The sequence below is a fragment of the Neofelis nebulosa genome, chromosome 6, assembly GCF_028018385.1.
Source record: "Neofelis nebulosa isolate mNeoNeb1 chromosome 6, mNeoNeb1.pri, whole genome shotgun sequence".
Lineage (NCBI taxonomy): Eukaryota > Metazoa > Chordata > Mammalia > Carnivora > Felidae > Neofelis > Neofelis nebulosa.
Genome location: NC_080787.1, coordinates 143978476 through 143984747, shown reverse-complemented (window position 1 = coordinate 143984747; position 6272 = coordinate 143978476).

The window sequence follows — 6272 nt, the reverse complement described above, 5'->3', positions numbered from 1 at the left end:
AGGGAACTCATTGAATAATCTATTCGTTTTTACATTATAGGAGTAGTATTTCAGTGTTCCTAATTGTATAAAATGGAAATATCTATCACTAAGTGAATGGTTAATAAGTAACTCACTATCCATGAAACGAAACATCTTTTAGACAATAATGTTACCAAACGAAACATTATGAAAAAATATTGAATATATTTTAAGCAGGATACAGCATACTACAAAGGAATATGCATAACATGAAAAAATGTTTGTAAAAGGAAAACAATATATTAGCAAATTAGAAATGCTATTAGGACACAAATCAACAGGCTACCACTGGTTAATTCTGGTTGATGGGATTAAGAATTATTTTTATAGTGTCCTTTTTTTCATATAATTACTCAAAATTTTTTGCAATCTCTAAAAATTTTTATAATAATAAAAGAAAATAAGTCTGTTATATAGTGTTCCTCTCTTGATAAAACCGAATATTTTTAAGCGGAGAAAATCAAACCCATTGACATCATGTGGTACGATTTCAGGGCAGGAAGAGATATTCGATATTAAATAATGAAAACAACATTTATTGTGAAGGAAAACCTAGCATCAAAATTTTCCAAAGTTGTGTGACCGGGAGAGCAACAGTACTAGAGACTGGAAATTACAGAATAATCTGGACACAGAGAGCTAAGAACCAAACCCAGACTCTACTTTGTCCCTTAAGGTGCTACTATCCGGTGGAGATCTGCTTCAAAGAGACAGGTGGCCTCCCTCTCTGTTATTCTTTGATGGCTAAAACAAGAAAAGCAAACCATTTACTAATTGAGAAAAAAAATGTATTGAGTACCAGCTACAAGAACACACGATTAGGTCCTTGGGATATAGCTATAAACAGACGATTCAAGATTACTAATAAAGTAGTAGTTTGGCCGTGAAAAGTTTGATTATTCTCTTTTGTCCGGTTCCTTTCCTTCGATTCTGTCAAATGCTTTCAAAACTGACTTCTTAAGGGGAGCCTTCCCCTATCACCTATCACCCCAGATTAGGTTCCCTTCCTAATGCCAAGTATAATCCACTGGTAGTAGCTGCCTGCAACCCCATGGGGAAAATGGTATCTCGGCCCAATGGGACGTGGCGCCATACTTGATTAGTGATGCCTGGCAAAGCCTCTGGAGGGAGAGGCATCAGGCAACATGCCCCATGTCATCCCATTGCCTCAAATCAACTGTGGCTCCAGATTACTTTTATTAATACATTTTGAATACTTTCAAAAGCATGCCCTAAAAAATATTTCCAATTCACAGAGCACCCATTATTAAAGATAATACAGACAGAGTACAGGCTGGCTGAGAAGTACTGGGTTTGTACTGTATTTTCTGATGGAACTTAAGGACAAAAACCTCTTAAGATCTACAGTGTTTAGTATTATGCCTTTTTCTCTGGGAAAATGAAAAGGGGTAATGGGTACAAATCTATGTATCACAGAACAGTTCTTCCAACATGTCAGGTTGTTTTGTCTGGTCATCGATAGTAGAGGCTTTGACACAGGGGTCTTGGTTGTGACCCCAGACTATTCTTCCATTTTTCTCAGGCCTCCTGGGCTTGACCTAATTTCAAACAGGACCGCTGTCACTACTGGAGGCTTCTTAGCTTCCTTCCCTTCCGGTGAGTAGGCTGCTATTGACTGCAGTTGCCTCCAGGCGGAAGCTCTGACATGAAACAGCCATTCTGGGTGCGCGCACGAGCTTGCGCAGGCCCAAGTGCATAAGTGGGAGGTATCCGGAAATTTCTCCGAGAAAGTTTCATTAAACTTTAAGCTGTTGTTTTGCTATGGTATTATAGTTACATCAGATGTAACCACTGGGAGAGAGCAGGAAATTGGACCCCCTTCCGATATCTTTGCAACTTCACATGAATCCATAATTATTGCAAGATAAAAAAGTTAAAACATAAATGCATAAATAAAAACTGTTTAACATGCTCACATTCAACTTCTTTCATCCCTTTAAATCTTTTATTTAATCCATGACTAAATAATGGGACATTATAAGCATCGGTGGAAGAAAAGTAAGTGCGTTCGAAAGAGCAAAATTGTTTTGCAATAACCTTTTGCTGTGAGACCCTCCTGACACAGCAGAGGAAATCCATTCTGACATCCTAATTCTGTGCTGCAAAAATAAAATACTTCAAAGAGATGGCTTAGACATTTCAACTATTTTTCCCATGTTTGACTAATATAAAAATGGCTTGTTTACATTCTTTTTTCTGAAAAAAAAAATAGTTCTTCTTCTAAATGGGAAGTTTTCATGATACATCATTTTGCTCTGTCACAGTTTGAAGAACTTACAAAATCTTCACTAGCTAGGTTACTTCGAAAATTTTCGTCTCACAAAGATCCCTTGAAAGCTAGAAAAGTGTTAGTTCACTTATTCAGAAAGGTGTGTATTTTTTTTTTTTCATTTACACAGACTTCAGGACTTTTCATTTCTGATTCACCAAAAGCCATAGTTCTCAATTTCTTTTCTCTTTTTCTTTTCTTTGAAGGTACAGGTATTAGAGGTTCTCGTGGAAAACATTTACTTCTTTGCTCCTACTTCCTCTGTTATATTGTATGTTACTTTGAAAACACTACAGGTTGTTAAGTCGCTTTATTTTATCCCATTCAGTCCTCACAGCCACTCTGTGAGCGAGGTGCGGGCTTATCCCCACCATGTATTTGTGGTCCTGACGCACTGAGAGATCAGGTGTCTTCCTAAGGCCACGTTGTAGGCCAATGGGGGAGCCTTTCCAATGTAACCAATGCACTCCGCTCTCTACCCTGAGGCAATTGCTTGAAAATTATTTTGGGTTTTGAGAAGTTATTGTATTATTTTCATTTGGTTTCCTAGTGAGCCTCCCTGGCTTCATGGATGCCCACAGAGGGGGCTAAAAGGACATAGTGGGGCTAGTCTGAAATTCTCCCACAGCTCATCTGTGGGACTTCAGATCTTGTGTGTGTGTCACCCGTGTTAAACAGAAGCAGACGTGCTCTGGTCTAGTGTGAAGGGTGTAGCTCAATTCTAAGCTGGTCAATAAAAGCTTACTCTATCTAGGGTACGTTTGCATTTGGTGTTCTCATTACTGTATTCAATCGTAGTGGAAAGGGCAGATTTACTAGAATTTTATATATACCGCTTCCTGATGACGTATTTGCCAATTGCTTCTTCTCGATCTTATATATTAGGTCTCAAAATTAAAAAATGAATAGGGATGATAATGTTGAAAAGCCTTGCGGTCAGTACAAAGGTGGGTGGGGTAGGCACAGAAATCCTTAAGATCTTTGGGCCCGGCCTCCTGCTGAAAGGCAGCCCCTCTCACCCTCTAACCCTTGAAGTGCATCCAAGGATCCTCTCACTTCCTCCGTCTCTGACCTTCTTGACCGTAGTTTAGCAATTCCACTCAAATCACTATGTCTCAGCCTTGCTTCTGGCTGCTGTTTCTGCTTCAGGCTAGGACCTCACCCCTGACCCTCTCATCAGTCAAGGTCACCCATAAGCCCCTAACCACTGGTCCTTTGACTTTGAGTCTTCTCGATCCTCAAGTGCATGCAGTGTTCACCCCAATCAGAGTGACCTCCTAAAAGAGGCCTAGCTTCCCTCCTGCATGGCTGAATGCTGAATATGAGCTACAAGTTAGATTAGGAAAAACGCCCTTACATTTCCAGATGCCAGTTCCCCTCTGTCCTTAAAACATTTGCGGAGGACTCGCTTTTCTACGCTACTTCTAGTATTCTCTGCAGCTATTACTTTAGAATTACATGAGTCCTAGAAATACCTAGGTCTTCCTGGAAATGTCTTTGCTAATGTCTATTGTCAGCACCATGCAAAATCATGGAAAAGGAGCTTACCTTTGGGGCGCCTGGGCGGCTCAGTCGGTTAAGTGTCTGACTCTCGATTTCAGCTCAGGTCATGATCTCATAGTCCTGAGATCAGCCCCATGTCGGGCTCTACACTGGACAAGGAGTCTGCTTCCTGCTTATGATTCTCTCTCTCTCTCTGTCAAAAAAAAAAACAAAAAACACAAACAAAAAAGAACACACCTAAATAATGCGAGAGAGGAAGGAAGAGCCAAACCAGGGCAAAGACACCTCTGACCGTACTCTTTGGACCTTCCTCACATCAGGGTTAGGAAAAACTAACTTTACGCCCCCAGGGATGGAAGTAAAGGCCTAGTGCTAACCCCAGGGAGGTGTATTCTACTACACAGAGTTGGTCCTTCCCATCAGAGTAAGGCAGTGCTATCCCCAAAGTCAGAGCCCCTTACTAAGGTTGTAACCACAAGATCCACAAAACACGTTTCATCCTCCCTAGGCTTCTTTATTTCAAACCTATGCGACTACACTTTGGTTCACATTCATTAAAGGGGTACCTCTTCTCTACAAGGAAGGAAAAAGAAAGGCTTAAAAGTAAGCACATTAGGACAGATTAGTCAGTGAAAACTGCTTTGAAAATGTTTATTTATTTTTGGGAGAGAGAGAGGGAGACAGGGAGAGGGAGAGAGAGAACACAAACGGGAAGGGCGGGGGTGGGGGGTGGGGGGGGCCAAGGATCCAAAGCAGGCTCAAGAACTCACAAACCTGGGGACTATGATCTGAGCCAAAGTCTGATGCTTAACTGACTGAGCCACCCAGGTGCCCCTAAAACTTCCTTTAATTGTAAATGGAATTTACAATTAAATTGGTTAAAACTTACGAACAAATAGAGTTCTAAGAGTTTCATCAAAAACATTTTTAGGGGCACCCGGGTGGCTCAGTCGGTTAAGTGTCCAACTTTAGCTCAGGTCATGATCTCACGGTTCATGGGTTCAAGCTCCATGTAAGGCTCTGTGCTAACAGCTCGGAGCCTGGAGCCTGCTTCGGATTCTGTGTCTCCCTCTCTCTCTGTGTCTCCCTCCCCTGTTCACGCTCTGTCTCTCTCTGTCTCTCAAAAACAAATAAATGTAAACTTTTTTTTTTTTAAATTTTTATTGAGGGCTGGGTGGCTCAGTCAGTTGTGTCCAGCTGTTGATATTGGCTCAGGTGATGATCTCACGGTTCATGAGTTCAAGTCCCACGTTGGACTCTGTGCTGACAGTGCGGAGCCTGCTTGAGATTCTCTCTCTTCCTTGTTCTGCCCCTCTCCCTTCAAAATAAAAAAAATAAACTTAAAAAAATTATTGAAATAATTTTACAGTGATATTAATTTTCAACATCAATATATAAACTTTGATTATTTCATTATTTCCTACATTATGAGAATTATGTCAATCACAACCAATTTAAACACTTTATAAGGGGGTGGCCTAGTTTAGACTAATACTTGTAATTTTCTTTTGTTCATTTATCCACCCATCCATTCATTCATTCATTCATTCAATGTTTATTGGGTGAAACTGACATAGTCCCTATTCAAGACGCTGGTGGACTAAACAAAGAGAAAAGTCATGTCGTTAAAAACAGGGATGCAGATAAGGAAATTGTGGCACAGAGACGTTAAGTGAGTTACCTAAGGACATAAAGCTAAAGCTAGTAAGGTAGTATAAGGATTCAAGCCCAAACAAGTTGGATCCAGAGTCTATATTCTTAATCACTATGAATCTGTGCTATCTCTACGTGATGTAATTCAAGGAGCCATTATGCTTTCATCTCTTATTAATTTGCTTCCACACCATCTAAAACATTTTGGGATCTTCTTATTACATCATATACACAGAATTCATCCACTAATCCTGAGCCAGTAACCAAACTGACACGTTAATTATCTCCCTACAGATGGCATGGTTTTTGAACAGTTGATACAGTCAAGAGCATTTGGGTCTCTATTGGGTAGAGAATCCAAACAAAGTTGGAGGAGCACTTGGGATAATGGGTAATTCAGAACAAGGAAACTTAGTGAATTTTGTGTTGGATCTTTGAAATATAAGTAAAATATCGTTGTCTGAGGAAGTGAAGTAAAGCAGGACATGCCTGCAAAAGGCACAGCTCGATCAAATCTAAGACAGTCTTAGGTCCCAATGTCAAGTCTCATGAACATAGAAATAAACCATCTAGAATGCCAACCTGTGTCAGAGCACAGTGAGGAGAACACTGATGGAGAATCTCATCCCAACATTATTAATAAGTATGTCATAGGAACTAGGATCTACACATTGTTAAAGTCAAGATAGATTATGTCCATCATTTCTCTCCCATCTGGCAGCCCCGCCATTCTGTCATAGTAGGAGATGACATCAGTCTAGAACTGTTCCTAAAAATGCCAGTGGCCTATTCTTCTGTAGATGGT